The sequence below is a fragment of the Papaver somniferum genome, chromosome 3 (assembly GCF_003573695.1).
Source record: "Papaver somniferum cultivar HN1 chromosome 3, ASM357369v1, whole genome shotgun sequence".
NCBI classification, from domain to species: Eukaryota; Viridiplantae; Streptophyta; class Magnoliopsida; order Ranunculales; family Papaveraceae; genus Papaver; species Papaver somniferum.
Genome location: NC_039360.1, coordinates 85,464,081 through 85,478,617, shown reverse-complemented (window position 1 = coordinate 85,478,617; position 14,537 = coordinate 85,464,081).

The following is a 14,537-nucleotide window of genomic DNA, read 5'->3' as shown; positions in this document are numbered from 1 at the left end:
ATTGAAGATTTGGCAATAATCAAAGCATGGTACAAAGAAACTCGAGTAGCCGATCTCTCCCCTGTAATGCCAGAGGCAGAAACTTTTTGGGCGAAGATATATAACCAATATAGACAAGATTTTGGGAATCCAACGAGACGAAGTGTTCAACAAATTCATGATAGGTACTAGATTATCCAGAAAGCCGTTTGCGATTTTATATCTATTCAACAACGGATCTTCAATGCAAGCCATATTAGGCTGTCCCCTCAACAATTTGTAAGTATTTTAGAATTGGTTTCGTCCAAAGCTAAATTGATTGATTTTAAATTACAACAATAAGTATATTGCCTTGTGTTATTGTAGCACGAAGTTGTTAAAGCGCGTTATTTTGAGGAAAAGGGTGAAGCATTCACATTTGATGAAAGCTATAATTTCATGGTATCCAAAATTCCAGAATATCAATCGCCGGATAATTCAGCTGCTTCATCCAGTGAAGATTGAAAGTATAATAAATGTTTGTGTAGATTTTGTGGGTAAATCTCTGTGTAAACCCTCACGAGACTATAACTCGTCCAATAGGGTCACCTAGGGGTTTAAAGGCTTGATGCACATGCTAAGTGCAATCGTGATTACTACGACAAGTGATTTGGTCTTTTATTCAATAGTTCTGAACTTGTTGTCTATTTTGTGGAATCTCAGTTTTATTTATGCTAAACTTTAATTAAATAAAACATAAAACATCAGATCATATATAGATTGCAAGAAGACTTAAAGATAAAAGATTACATAAATATAAGATAGAACATTCACATTTAATCATTCTTCAGGATTGTTATTCCGAAGACTTGATCAATATATAATGCAGGAACATCTCGGCGATACTGCTACATTTCGTCTGGATTGTAGGTATCAAAAGTTGTTTTCAATAGCTGATAACATTCATCATGCGGAAAATTGTCGCATGTTAAAATAAAGTTAGCTTAAAATAGTTATAATTTTAGGAAATAAAAGAAATTTGATAATAACAACTTACCCTTTGTTCATATGACATCCCAGGATTACATATGTTAACTTCGGCCTGAATCGTGACAAAAGTGATGATGTCCCCGTTGATCTTGCTCCACCTTGCTCTAAGACCTTCTTTGACTCTTTCATTTGGATTTCCGGATATGTTATCAAAATATTCAAAAACATTACTCCATAATTGGGTGTCGGTGTCTTGAGCTCTGTTCAGAATATTGTTTTTTGCCTCAATCCATGCTTGTGTAAGAGCAACATCTTCTTCTTTGTTGAACCTCATCTTTATAAAACACAAATATGATAGAATGTTTGGATAGCTTCACTTGGAAAACTGGTTTGTTATATATAGAGATATGATGAGAGGATAAAAAAACATGTCGTTATACAGTAAATATTACCAGTACAAATAAAACAAAAAAAGTAGTCGTTATATAGTGAAAATGAGAAGTGCATTCAGATATAAACATATCTATTAAAAAGTAAAAAAACTAGCCATAAACATTTCAACCCATGGATCATTTTCAGAAATCAAACTATGGATAATTTGCTGAACCCTGCTGTTGGTACGTGGTTGTGCTTTGATTGAGTGGCTCCGACGAATGATAAGGATGGTAGTCTTCTTGACTGTTTGGAACAAAAGAACCCGTCGACGGGCCCGAATCACGTGACTGGACCGATGTAGAATACTCACCTGTATGTGGTGCTACATAGTCTCTCACGCATCTCTGATGGTAATCTCGACCTTATTTGATTTTGTATTGCAGTTCCTTTGTGATATCGAAATATAATTGTTGTTGAGCCATGAGTTGTTGTTGCGACTCCATATATGCCTGTTTCCACATCTCCTGTATACAGCGAACATCGGAACACCGACATGAGTTAATATTTTTTTTCACAACTAGAATGTATAAGAAATAATGGACATATGATACTCACAGCTGTACCCATATTGACATTATAATTGGGTTGTGGATACTCCCCCAAATACTCCACTCCAGTAAGAATATGAACCGTTTCAAAATTAGGGATGCATACTCGAGTTGTAAGATTTTTTGTTGGATATGGGAAGAGATGACGATCGACGGGCACCAAATCTTCAGTGTATCTTCTTTTTCGTTGCGGTGCTGGTTTGCTTACATAAGCATTATTATCCTGCGTACCATACAAATCCATGTTTCCTTCATGTACAATTGCACCTGTGTACTTACCAACTGACTTCTCCTTCCACCACAACTTATACTCATGATCGGGTACTTCAAAGTAATTCAAGGAATTAAGTTGATGGTTGTTGTACAAATAGTCATTGTTTATTTGTACTATTAAATCCGGAGGATTGCACGGTATTACTGTCATACCAAGAACTTGTTTGAGACACCGTTAGCCCAGGTACAAGACATTGTGACCAAATGGATCGTAAAAGACCCTCCGTGTTACAGACATTAGTTTAGCCTCTTCCACCTCGGGTTTAGTCTTTCATTCATCATCCTCCCATGGCGACCATACTACAGAATCAAATGGAAAGTTATCAATCTGGTAACGCACCTGAATCATTGAATGGGTACATGTATCATTATGTCCGCCTCTTTTACTTTCTCTTTGGCATTCATCATATAACCTACCCGCTGGGCACGGATCCATATTTTCATTCTCCGCCCTTGTATAGGGAAATAGACATCGAAAATATGCCCAAAACCAAGGCTGCAACAATATTAGTTATTATTAACAACTAATTATTTGCATTATACAATCACAAATAAAAAATAAGTAAGGAAAGTAAGATTACAAGTGGGTATGAATTTTTACCATCAACGGATAGATAAAGAACTGCAAGTCAGGCTTGTTGCACGTTACTCCAGTACTCAAGCCCCATAGCATACTACCGTACAAAGCCGAACCCCAATCATAATGCCTCAGCACATCTAAATCCATCATTATACTAAGCCATTTAATCTCAACAACAGTGTTCTTGTTTGGGAAAAGGATATTCCCAAAACACCAAATCAGAAACCATCTTGCAATCTGCTCCTGTTCAAGAACATAGTTATCTAAGCCGAGTCTATGGTCAAGGAACGTTTTAATCAAACTCTTCTTGATCGCCTTGCCTTTATCCAGAATTTGAACTCTCAACTCGAAAATGTTTTCTTGTCTAACTTCTTGTATTCCATGAAACACCATTGCTTCATATCCTTTCTTTCTTCTTGTTGTGGACTGTGCGTTAATATATGGGAGAAAACAATATATGGTTTGGGGACCAATCTCATGCAGTCGTTCCATACTAATTTCTTCCAATGTTATGCGATTTCCTTGCCCAACTGGAATTCCGGTAATTTGAGTGAAGTCTAATGGGGTAAACCCAATTTCAAAACTAGGGAAGTGAAATGTTTTGGTGGTATGCCACCACCTTTCAAATATACGTGTAGTTAGGCAGTTGTCTTGTAATTTCGGATAATGTATCTTGAAAATTGAACTAAACCCACAGTCTTCTACAAGTTGTCTAGCATGTGGAAATAAACAAACGGCGGTATATATTTCATGAAGTTGGATTACACTACTTCCATGTTTAAGAGCTAACTGCTTCTCATCTGTCGAGATTGGGATTTTCAGTTTATGATCACTATGTTCTTTAGAAGAAACCGGAATATGTTCATTCATAATTCGTTGAAAATCAGCGGAGTACATCTACAACACACATGGACACAAAATCATCACAAAACAATCCATTTTATTCTAAAATTCTACAATGCATATGCATATATATTGTACAAAATAATGTATCAAAGAAGAACAAAATAATAATTCAATCCTAAATTATCCATCCAAATACAATCTCTACGCCAACAATCTGGCCTAGATATAATACCTATTCATTTAATCAATCATCAATCAAAAATTATGAATAATAATACCTATCTATATCAACAATCATTCATAAACAAAAACCACTTTGATTCAATCAACAATATACCATAAATTTAATCAACAATGTGTCAAACGATCAAACAACATACAAGGAAGCTTTTTAATGAACCTAACATCTCCAATTTAATCATAATCAAACTGAAATTAAATTTAAACCCTAAAATTTAAAACACTCACCTTGGAATATTTAGTTGATGAAACACGAAATTGAAATGGGCAAATGCTTCACCGTATACTAAGGAACAAACCCATTGAATCTTAGATCTTAAAATGGGGTGTGGAGAGGAGAAAAATATAGAAGAAGAAGAAGGAAGAAGAATAACTGGGGAGCCCGACCTCGCATCTGAGGACTTAACCCTATGATACGGCTACTCAGTAGCCGTATCGGTCAAGTCAATGAGTTGACTTATACGGCTACTCAGTTGTCGTGTGGCGCTATTGATACGGCTAATGAGGAGCCGTTTCATGTAGGGAAGGAATGAGGCGCCTCCATAGCAAGCTTGCCTTCCATGTGCCATCCCTTCCCTACATTTGAGGGATAGGAAAGGGATAGCCAGCACCATAGTTCTATCTCTAATAGTGTCTTCTTGTCTTTTAAGAGACATTTTAGTCTTTTAATGAGGATTCAACTGAGTCAATATTGTTGACCAAACAGTCCAGGTAAGGTTTTCTAGCCAAATTTGATAACTAAAACCGTATACATTACCTTCCTTTTGAAAGTAAACACATCTTGTTTCTTCCTGTGATAAATGCAAGGGTTATGTTTCCGATCCTTTTCTTGTTTTGTTTTATGGAAAAAATAATCTCCTTGAGCTTATACGGATAGTATGCAGTGATGGAGCCAGAACTTGTTACCTGAGGATAAATGGGTTCAACAAAAGAAGCACCACCGTACAAATTGTTGAGCTTATAAGGATAGTATACAGTGACGATCCAGTACTTGTTGCCTAGGGGACAAATGGGTTCAACAGAAAGAGCACCACCGTACAAATTGGCGGCGGTAGGTCGCCTGAAACTTTTAGACGCTTTTTCAACTACAAAAAATGTTACGAAAGTTGTAAAATGATTTAAATCTATGATATTATTATTTTATTTCTATAAATTTTTGATATTTATAAAAAAAAATGTATTGTCGCCTTAGGATTCCTCTCCGATCCTGTTTTCGGACCTATTACTAGTATATTTTAAGGCAAATTATAAGTGAAAACGTGGGGTACCAAAATACACCAACAACTTTTTCTTAGGCAACCTGTTTGAACTAAACTCGAATATAATTCCGAGAGTTCAACTTAATGAATCTCAATCAAGGAATTATACGAAGAGCTTATGTCTCTTACTCTCACAATTAGAAAGTTTACAGAACCAAATCTGTGAACCTAATTATGAGTGAGAGTACTTGGACGATCTCAAAAATCAATATCCAAGAACCAATCAAGTCGTATCCGACAAACAAGGATGGATGTATCTAGTTTGATTGATTTACGTACAACTTGTGATATTTCAATTGTAAAGAACAATATAACGCGGGAAAAAATAACACCGACACCAAAAAATTTGTTAACGAGGAAACCGCAAATGCAGAAAAACCCCGGGACCTAGTCCAGACTTGAACCTCATACTGTATTGAACCGCAACAGACTCTATCCTACTACAAATAACTTTGGACTGGAATGTAGTTGAGACCGAATTAAACCCTCACAGCAATTCAGTTACAGTCGCGCTCCTGACGCCTCTTGAATCCCAGCAGGACTCCGCGTAAATGATTCTCTTAGCTGACGCCTTTTACAACCTAAGAGTTGCTTCAAATCAATTGAAGACTTTAAACCAATCTTCCTCCCACAAATAAGCCTATATGTGATTTCATTTTTGATCGTAGATCAAGGTGAGATTGGAAATCGATAACAATCTGAGACGAAGAGAACTTTGTGATTTCTATCTATCTTGTTTAAGTGAGAAACTTAACAATCAAAACAAGATCAGGATACTCGAACTATCAAGATAAAGATAGCTGGACCTGGCTTCACGAATCCCTGAGTGAAATCTCTTTAGTCGTCAAACCCTAGAAGGGTTTTAGGGAGAGGAAGACTCAAGTTTACAACTTGGACGCATAAAGAATAGTGTCAGGGATTCAAAAATCCCAGTTGATTGAGGTTCTCCCTTATATAAACTTTCAAAGTATAGGTTGCTTTAGGTTTAAAGCTAAGATAGCTTTGGAACCAAGCAAACAATATCCACTGTTAGATGAATCTTTGAAATGAGATTAACATACCAAGATATACACTCTGGTTAGGATGAACCGTAACCGAACCGTGTACAAAGACATTGTTCATGGACGGTCAGCCAAGACTAGCCGATTGAACCATAAGCTTAATCATTTTCATACAACACTTAAGACTTTAAGCTTGAGTCACACTATAGGTTATAATGTGATCAATCATGTCTATATAGTGTTTTTAGAGATTTATTCAAATGCCAATTATCTCACAGAAATAATTTTTTGTGCATCTGAATATATTCGACAGGGCAAGTACGTGTACCAGGTACATGTACTCTACCTTGTTCGTGATTATTTTTTCATGGTACATGTACCCTTAAGACAAAAACGAGTTCAGGAACTCACATAAATTTTCCGGTTTGCGTACCGGGTATGGATACCACTCTGGTTTCAAAACCAACAGTTCCTTTACGGTATGCATACTAGGTATGCGTACCATTCCTGGTTCACGAGCAACAAACTTTTTATGGTATACCCGGTATGCGTACCATAAAATTGTTGCTGAACTATATAGCTACGCCATTACGTGTACAAAGTACATGTACTGTGGTTCCGGACCTATAAACGTTTTCCCATTATGTGAAACTGGTATGCATATTGTCTTGTATCTAGATTTACAATAGTTCTATATTTCTCTTTAGATCAATCCGAAACATTCCCAAATAACATCAATGACACATATCACTGTTCCAGGCTGTTTTCGAATGATAATTTTGAATCACAATTTAAATTATGAACAATAAATTATTCTTAACTGAAACCCATCAAGTATGAACAAATGTTCATTAAGCTTAGTCATATATATTTCGAGAACAAATTACCAAGATAAACTTGACTCGAAATTCTTGATATGCTTGCAATAGTTTAATTAGTAATGTGACAACGTCTCATAGATAGAAGGATGAATATAACTTGAGAAATAGGTGGTTTAGTCTTCACTTACCTTTTGTTGAAGAAGTTCTCCAAAAGCTTCGGTTGATCTTCGCCTTCAAATGGTGGAGCATAGTGATGTCCGATTCTCAAATACACACTTCTATCCTAATCCGAGATTTGACAAATTGTAGACTAGAAATCAAGATATAGTTTTGATCAACTAAATTTGACAACAATCTTGATATAGAACCACTTGTGAGTTCGACCGAGCAATGCTCTAACAATAAGTACTTATGTGAATTTTGTATATGATCTAAACCTATTATAGTAATTTAATAAAATTTAGGGGGTGCGCGAATACAAAAAATCCAAAAATACTAGGAAAATAAGGGATTTTGAGATTCTAGGAGTCCTCCGGTAGATTCTAGTTATCTTTCTTAGTCCTCAAATAACTGCGTCACTGATAGTATGTTGTCCGATTAAGATCATTTCATGTATGAAGATAATGGAATATCATACATTGGGTCATAAGACTATCCTTAACAATCTCAAAGTTCATAGTAATGACTATCATAAAGGTAGTAATCAAACAATTTTGATTTTTTTTGTTAAGAAGCTTGTTGGATCCAACATTAAATATGCCATGTGATGGTATTACATAACCCAGGCTAACCCATTTCAGCTTCATCACTGTTAATCCATTCTGTTAGAGCATTGCTAGGTCGAACTCGCATGCGTTGCTATCTCAAGCAATTTTGTCAAGTTTAGTTGTCAAAACTATATGTTTTGATTTCTAGACTACTTATAGCTAAGTCTCGGTTTAGGATAATTTAGTGTAGTTGAGCTCCAGACTCCATGGTGATCATCTTACGAAGATGAAGAACTACTCAAGGAACCAATGGAACTTCATCCGACTAAAAGGTATATGGAGACTTGAACTTATCTATCACTCAAAAATCTATCTACTCTATCTCATACTCTTGAGACAAAGTCGTATAAGTATGATAGTTTTCATACATACACATTTGCTATTTCGAGCCGAGTTTACTCACCTATCTTTTTCTCGAAATATGTGTTGGTAAGCTTTCGCTTTAACCACTTTTCATCTTAACCCATGACGAACGTCATGATGACGTTTCAATCTTGAAAATAGCTTTGATGACGATAGTTGTGAATAACGACTGTTATAACATTATAGAAGAATGTTTCAATGATTGAAATGTAGAGTTGAGATTACGTAACCAACTATGGATATAAACATATATAGTGCGTTCGCACATTAGTGTATAAATCCATGTGCCGGAAACTAAGTGTGTGCATATGTGTGCATACGGTATTGGTGAAGGAGACGGGTTGGGTACGCGTACCAGCGGAAGTTTTCGAACCGAAAATTTCTGTTGAGTTTGTAAGTTTGCAAACTGTTAAACCAGTCACCTTAGGTACGCATACCCGTATGCGTACCCACGGAAGTTTTTGACCGAAAATTTCTGCTGAGTTTCTAAACTCAAATCCGGTAGCTATGGTACACGTACCTGTACGCGTACCCAAGCTGGTTATATTTCTCAAATCGGAAGATCATGAACTTAAACAATAAATCAATAAGGAATGCAATCTTTGCGAACCGTGGCTATATTGTTCATGAATTGATTCAAGTGAATCAAACCGATTTTGTTTCAATTGTGTCTATTCATAAAGACCTAAGCAATTGAACAACTCTTCAACTAGTTCTTATGAGTCATTTGAACTAGTTATGTGAAGAAGATGAATACGGTTAATATGAAAGTGCTCATATGGCTAACCATTGATTAACTATTTGTGAACCAACTAAGTGTACGCGTTTAGGTACGGTAACTCAAACCTAAATGAAATACATTTCATTTGTGTGTGACAAGCTAAGTTTCGGTCTAACGGTTGAAAGATATTAGCTTGGTTAAATCAGGTTTTTCATCTAACGGTGAATATTGAATGCTTTGTTACCAAGGTAAATTGGATTGCAAACCCTGATTTGAAAACTATATAAAGGAGAAATCTAGCAACTGGAAAAACTAATCCCCACACCTCTTGTGTGATACTAGTTGGTTTTGTTAGAGTCGATTCTCCTTTGACCTTAGGTTTCTTCTCGAGACCCCGTAGGTTAACGACTGAAAGACTTCATTGGGATTGTGAATCCAGACGAAACTACTTCTCTTGTAGTTGAACGATCTGATCTTGCCATTTTCTATCGTACGAGTTCAATTGAATAATTGACTTGAGATTATATCTCCGATAGGGCAAGATAAAAAGAAATCACAAACATCTTCGTCTCATCGTTTGTGATTCCACAATATCTAGTTTCGCTGCCATACGATTTAGATTATTCTGAGGTGATTGATAATTCTAGGCTGTTCTTCGGGAATATAAGTCCGGTTTAGCAATTGGTTTCTATTCACCTTGATTTTATCAAAATACGGAACAAAACTCTTATGTTTATTTGTGGGAGACATATTTATCTATCATCATAGACTTTTATGTGTGATACAAATTTGTTTATTAAAGTCTTCGACTTTGGGTCGTAGCAACTCTTGGTTGTGGGTGAGATCAGCTAAGGGAATCAAGTGCGTAGTATCCTGCTGGAATCAGAGACATAAGGAGCGCAACTGTACCTTGAATCAGTGTGATATTGATTAGGGTTCAATTACATTCCAGACCGAAGTTAGTTTGTAGTAGGTTAATGTCTGTAACGGCTTAATACAGTGTGGTGTTCAATCTGGACTAGGTCCCGAGGTTTTTCTGCATTTGCGGTTTCTAAACGCACTCATAAGTGGGTTCCAAAGAAAGTCAATGACACTTTGAGTGCGAAAAGGAATGATCTCCCACAAAATTCCATGACTATGGAGAAAGCAGTATCCATGATGTTGGAACTTAAAGAGTTCTTTGAAAAGATGGATATGGATGTGAAAGGTTCTAAAAGTGATCTCTTTCATGATAATCCAAAAGTCACTTGTGGTGAGAAATACATTGTTCACCTCAACACAACTTGAGTGTGTTTTAAGTGCATCCTCACCAAGGAATGCCTTGTTATGTATACGGTGAGGGAAGCACGAAAATTGGGACGCTCATATTATGTTTGGTAAGGCTGTAGAATTCAATTGGATTCATCTAAAAAGGTATGTCTATAAACTTGATCAAGATTTGTGTTTTTATTTGCTTAGAGAACTTATAATGATTCACGTACCTTTCTTATCGTTCTTTTCTACCTAACTTGATCTGTGTTTAAGGTTCTTAAATGTTTAGGTTTGAAAATAATAGTTCGGGATGTTTGGACTACATGGTACACATACCAGGTATGCATAACATCATTTAAAATCAAAATCCAGGGATTTAGGTACGCATACCCGTTTGCATACTGCTCCAGGATACGAAAATTCGTTTGCAAACCCGTATGCATACTTGACGTCGATATTCGGTAAATTTGTTTTGGCAGTAACTTCTTCGTCCGAACTCGGAATGACCTCATTATTTTTTCATTCTCTTCCTATTTGAATTATCTTCAAAATAGTGATGAGAAATCTTAAATTTGAATGAGTTGAGGTTGGTCTTTGTCCGTATCTTGTTTTTGAGTGTTTTGCTCCGTTTTGTCGCACTTGTTCTACTGGACTTGGGCACTTGGATTCTTGGAGTAATTCTCTTCTAAGCTCATTTGTAGCTTTTATAAGAATGATGTTATTGAATCACAAAGAAGTAAATTCAAGAATGGTCAGTAGTACGCATTTCTATGGGATTCTTGAATGTTCACAATCATCTTATGTGAACTATGATGCATGGTCTTTAATGACTTTGTATGTTCTTCTTTGTTAAGAAAATCTTTTTATACACTTTTGGTAACCACTCTTGGTGTAAATCCATGCGAAAAAGATTGATTCTACATTCTAAGGACAAAGATTGATATTTGCAGTACTAATCTTTATGGTTTTATATATTGCAATATGTTATGGGATATGTGTGTTTGCATCCGTGAACTATGATTGTCCCATACCCTATCAAAAGTTATGTCTTTCATATGTCAATATGCATGTATTGATACAAGATCGATGAACTTTTGACAAACAAAAGTTAAGTCTATTATGTCAATTCTTTGATGGAAGATAGATTAAAATCTTTTGTTTACAAAGATTATGTCTATTGTACGTCATTGTGCAAATAGTGATGAAGATAAAATGAATCTTTGTATATTACGCAATATTTATCTTCCATGATCCATATTTTATGTATATACTGTGCGACTCCATAAGTCTTCTTATGTGAGCATTTCCAACCAAACAAAACATAGATTCGTTTGTGATTAATTTGGTTGTGTATTCCAATTAAATTAATCATAGGTTCTCTTGTGATTAGTTTGATTGAGAATTTTTGGATACAAAATCATTTCCTTATGGTTTTTGGTGTCCAAAGTAATTCTTCTTTTTTTTTTAAAAGTAAGGTCGCTCTTGTTGTTCTTTCGGGAATGACATCAAATGGGGGAGAGTTCTTTTGAACTTGCGCTTAATTTCCATATCTTTGTGGAGAGTGCGGCTGTGGAATATTTTAGGGGTTATCTTGTATCTTTATAAACTCATTGATGAATGCATTTAGCTTCGGCTTTATGATTGCATCTAAACAAGTTGATATGTACTTTTCTTTGATATTGAAGCATCTCCGTGGAAATTTCATTAGGATCCCGTTTTCGTACCTTTGCCAATTTTATTGACAAAAAGGGGGAGAAATAATATGTAGTTCACACTACAAATACATATGTTTTACGGATCATTATGTAAGGGGGAGTGGTTTTCACGTTGAGATGAAAGTATTGACTAAGGGGGAGTGATACATATCATCATAGTATTGTTGTCGAAGTTGTGATATAAGAACTTTGATACTCTGTAATAATACTATGACACTGTATAACAATGATCGAGAGTTTTTGTTTTCTCATTCTTATGGCTACGGATCTTCAACAACTATGATGCTGAATTGAAAATCTATGGAATCATGGGAGTACTTGGAAAATACGAAGTTTTTGAGTAATGTTGAAGCACCAAGGAGATCAAGCATGTGGACGAGAAGCTACAAAGTTTTATTTATTTTGTAATCCATATGTATTGATAGTTTTGCCACTAAAATTGACAAAGGGGGAGATTGTTATAGCATTGCTCGGTCGAACTCGCATGCGTTGCTATCTCAAGCATGTTTGTCAAGTTTAGTTGTCAAACCTATATGTATTGATTTCTAGACTACTTATAGCTAAGTCTCGGTTTAGGACAGTTTAGCGTAGTTGAGCTCCAGATTCCATGGCGATCATCTTACGAAGACGAAGAACTACTCAAGGAACTAGTGGAACTTCATCCGACTAAAAGGTATGTGGAGACTTGAACTTATCTATTACTCAAAAGTATATATACTCTATCTCTTACTCTTGAGACAAAGTTGTATAAGTATGATAGTTTTCATACATACACATTTGCTATTTCGAGCCGAGTTTACTCACCTGTCTTTTTCTCGAAATATGTGTTGGTAAGCTTTCGCTTTAACCACTTTTCATCTTAACCCGTGACGAAAGTCATGATGACGTTTCAATCTTGAAAATAGCTTTGATGACGATAGTTGTGAATAACGACTGTTATAACATTATAGAAGAATGTTTCAATGATTGAAATGTAGAGATTACGTAACCAACTATGGATATATGCATATATAGTGTGTTCCCACATTATTGTATAAATCCATGTGCTGGAAAACAAGTGTGTGTATATGTGTGCATACGGTATTGGTGAAGGAGACAGGTTGGGTACGCGTACCAGCGGAAGTTTTCGAACCGAAAAATTTCTGCTGAGTTTGTAAGTTTGAAAACTGTTAAACCAGTCACCTTAGGTACGCATACCCGTACGCGCACCCACGAAAGTTTTCGACTGAAGATTTCTGCTGAGTTTCTAAACTCAAATCCGGTAGCTATAGTACACGTACCCATACGCGTACCCAAGCTGGTTATATTTCTCAAATCGGAAGATCATGAACTTAAACAGTAAATCAATAAGGAATGCAATCTTTGCAAACCGTGGATATATTGTTCATAAATTGATTCAAGTGAATCAAACCGATTTTGTTTCAGTCGTGTCTATTCGTAAAGACCTAAGCAATTGAACAACTCTTCAACTAGTTCTTATGAGTTATTTGAACTAGTTATGTGAAGAAGATGATTACGGTTAATATGAAAGTGCTCATATGGCTAACCATTAATTAACTATTTGTGAACCAACTAAGTGTACACGTTTAGGTACGGTTACTCAAACCTAAATGAAATATATTTCATTTGTGTGTGACAAGCTAAGTTTCGATCTAACGGTTGAAAGATATTAGCTTGCTTAAATAAGGTTTTTCATCTAACGGTGAATATTGAATGCTTTGTTACCAAGGTAACTTGGATTGCAAACCCTGATTTGAAAACTATATAAAGGAGACATCTAGCAACTGGAAAAACTAATCCCCACACCTCCTGTGTGATACTAGTTGGTTTTGCTAGAGTCGATTCTCCTTTAACCTTAGGTTTCTTCTCGAGACCCTATAGGTTAACGACTGAAAGACTTCATTGGGATTGTGAAGCCAGAAGAAACTACTTCTCTTGTAGTTGAGCAATCTGATCTTGGCATTTTCTATCGTACGAGTTCAATTGAATAATTGACTTGATATTATATCTCCGATAAGGTAAGATAAAAAAAAATCACAAACATCTTCGTCTCATCGTTTGTGATTCCGCGATATCTAGTTTCGCTACCATACGATTTAGATTATTGTGAGGTGATTGATAATTCTAGGTTGTTCTTCGGGAATATAAGTCTGGGTTATCAATTGGTTTCTATTCACCTTTATTTTATCAAAAGACGAAATAAAACTCTTAGGTTTATCCGTGGGAGACAGATTTATCTATCATCATAGACTTTTTTGTGCGATACAGATTTGTTTATTAAAGTCTTCGACTTTGGGTCATAACAACTCTTGGTTGTGGGTGAGATCAGCTAAGGGAATCAAGTGCGCAGTATCCTGCTGGGATCAGAGACGTAAGGAGCGCAACTGTACCTTGAATCAGTGTGATATTAATTAGGTTTCAACTACAGTCCTGACCGAAGTTAGTTTGTAGTAGGCTAGTGTCTGTAGCGGCTTAATACAGTGTGGTGTTCAATGTGGACTAGGTCCCGGGGTTTTTCTGCATTTGCGGTTTCCTCGTTAACAAAATTTCTGGTGTCTGTGTTATTTCTATTCCGTATTATATTTTGTTATATAATTGAAATATCACAGGTTGTGCGTTAAGATCAATCAATTAGAATATCCAACCTTTGGTTGTTGATTTAAATTGATCGACACTTGGATATTGGTCTTTGGTACCATCCAAGTTTATCTCTCTAGTATTTGATAAAGAATCGCAGATTTCCATTTGCTTGAGTAAAGATAAAATTGA